The sequence below is a fragment of the Malus domestica genome, chromosome 15 (assembly GCF_042453785.1).
Source record: "Malus domestica chromosome 15, GDT2T_hap1".
NCBI classification, from domain to species: Eukaryota; Viridiplantae; Streptophyta; class Magnoliopsida; order Rosales; family Rosaceae; genus Malus; species Malus domestica.
In genome coordinates, this window is record NC_091675.1 from 19,953,795 (window position 1) to 19,956,535 (window position 2,741).

A 2,741-nucleotide genomic window follows, 5' to 3' on the forward strand; every position below is an offset into this window, starting at 1 on the left:
AAATTAGTGTCCAATTTTGGATCTTTGTGATTTTCTCTCGTTCTTCCCCAATTTCTTCAATTTGCAGTGAAGAGCAAAACCCTAGGTTCAAAAATTAACCCCAAAATTATGGATCATTGGAAATCCGACGATTTCTCAGCTGCTTCAACTGCTCCTTGTACTCACCATCTCCCCTCCAATTGTCCCCACAACTCCAACTCTGATTCCAGGTTATCTCTCTCTACAAATTTTATTGGGTTTGTTTGGATTCAGCAATTAAATGTCTGTTGGATTAAATAATTTGGAAAAAAAGAAGGAAAAAATGATTTATGGGTTTGAAGCTGATGAAAAGGTTTGATCTTTACAGTTTGATTTTCTTGGTAGGCAAAGACTTGATGCGGAGACGAAGGACCCAATTGTTGCTAGAAAAGTTTAGAAAGCAGATCGCGAAAAGATGAGAATGGATCGATTGAATGAGCATTTTTTTGAGTTGGGCAACACATTAGGTAAGTTTTAGTTGCTGCTGTCTGTTACTCCTTCTGCCATAATTTTTCAGGAATGACATGTTTAAACATAGTAATTCGCATATTGAAGTTAGATAGTTTCGGTTTGGCATGAAATTAATACATATTTGGATTAACGGTCTTGTTAATTCGCAATATAGTTAGTTTATGATACATATACCTTGTGCCCTCGTTGTTATGTTGGAAATGCAGATCTGGATAGGCCCAAGAACGATAAGGCAACCATTCTTACCGACACTATTCAAATGTTGAAGGATTTAAATGCCGATGTCAACAAACTAAAGGTTGAATGTGCTTCACTTACTGATGAATCCCGTGAGGTAGGGTGATGTTATTGTTATTGTGTAGTATCCTGTGGTTGTAACTTGTGAGGATGATTATGTGCTAATGTGATCGGAATTCTTATTTATTACAAGCAGCTAACGCAGGAGAAGAACGAGCTAAGAGAAGAGAAGGCATCTCTAAAATCCGATATTGAAAATCTAAATGTTCAGTATCAACAAAGACTGAGAGTTATGCTCCCATGGGCTGGCATGGATCCTCCTATTGTTATGGCTCCACCTTACTCATATCCAATGCCTGTAGCTGTCCCTCCCAGCCCAATTCTCATGCACCTATCACTTCAGCTGTATCCTAACTTTCATGCTCAAAATCTTGCTGCTATGCCTAATCCCTATTCAACTTTTGTGCCATATCCAGTACCTACCAATCCTCCAGTAGAACACCCATCACCGCAGTACGCATCCGTTTCCCACAATTTAAGCAAGCAAGATTCCAGGCGTAGGTCATCAGATCATCAAGGGGGTTGCCATGTTGAAAGGTGTGATGACTCCAAAGATGTAGCAACAGACCTTGAACTTAAGATACCAGGATCTTCAGCACCACAGGTTAGTTTTAACTTTTAAACTTGTTGTAGAAGCAATACTCGGAGTAATGTTTTTGTATTTGTATGTCATAGATATAATTGCAGCAATGCTCTGTACATTAGAGATAATAATTTACTGAGTTGAGTTTCACAGGATTCATCTTCTGGGGTTAAGAAGGCCAAGTAATCACAGAGGAAGGATAAGGGCATTACAAATGGAAGCTCATCAAGTAGGTCTTCTTCATCTCAAGTTGTTCAAGAAAGCTTCTCCAAAAGTGTAGGTGACGTTCCCAAGCCTAACAAATGAAGATAGGTCGTCTGTATTTCTGACTTCATTGAACTGCTAACATCGCAAAAGCCTGTGTTTTCTGTGAAACCCTAGTACACAACACATTCGAGGTTATATTTAGCATATCAGTTTCAAAGTAAATCCCAAGTCGAAGACTCCAGTGTCCAAGCAAGCAAGGGTTTCCTTTGGCTAGTCACAAGTTTGATCGACTTGGCCAAGACTTGCCTCACAATGCTTGGTTTGCAACATTTGGCTAGTCACAAGTTTAAAGTTTAAGCGTATAAGCAATGTCACTAAGGAAAAGGTAAAAAAAAGATAAAAAATGATAGGAGATTAATTCGAATGATACTGAATGAGTTGTCTCCTTAAGTGTAAGCCAATGTTTTAAAAGGCTTGCCTCAGGGCGCGCCTAAGCGGCCTCTAAGGCTGGGCGTGAAGGTTGCCACCTCTGTTTTGATGGAGTGGGCGGAAGGCGTCGCTGGAGCCGTCTAGGTAGTGGAGGTGCGTCTTAGGGAGTCTAGGCATCTTTGTTTGGCTGATTATTATTATTATGATTTTTTTTTAACTCCCAAACCCAAATTTTGGGTAGGGTTTTAATTGCCTTGTACCCCTTCCTTGCATTATCTTCTCTCTACCTTTTTTTTATTTTTATTTTTTTATATAATGGATTTGTGTGCTGTCTGTGTGCATTGTTATATGTGTGCTCATTGTGCTTTTCATCTTCTATTATATATATATATATATTTATAATATATGTGTACACTCGGTGTATATATTAAAAAAATTTGGTCCCGTGAGACTTCGCCTTACGCCTAGGCCAGGCTATCCCTTAGACGCCTTGCCCACGCCTCACACTTTTAATACATTGGTGCAAGATGAAGCAAAAGAGTATGAAATTGCGTTTTATGATATGTTAGATAGGCTTGTAACTTCATTTTAATCTCACTTCACTCCGTGTAACTCATAAGTCATTACTTTATTCGATTGACTCTTGAAATATATGTGAGACTCAACTTCCAATAAGACTATGCCACATGTTCAATAAATTTGATTCATTTTTATCTCACTTCACCCCGTGTAACTC

General features: G+C 38.7%; 1 pseudogene; it reads left to right on the forward strand.

Annotated features, from left to right (window-relative positions):
- LOC103401087 (transcription factor bHLH121-like) lies at positions 1-2,013 on the forward strand (annotated as a pseudogene).
- Positions 2,014-2,741: the final 728 nt, after the last annotated feature.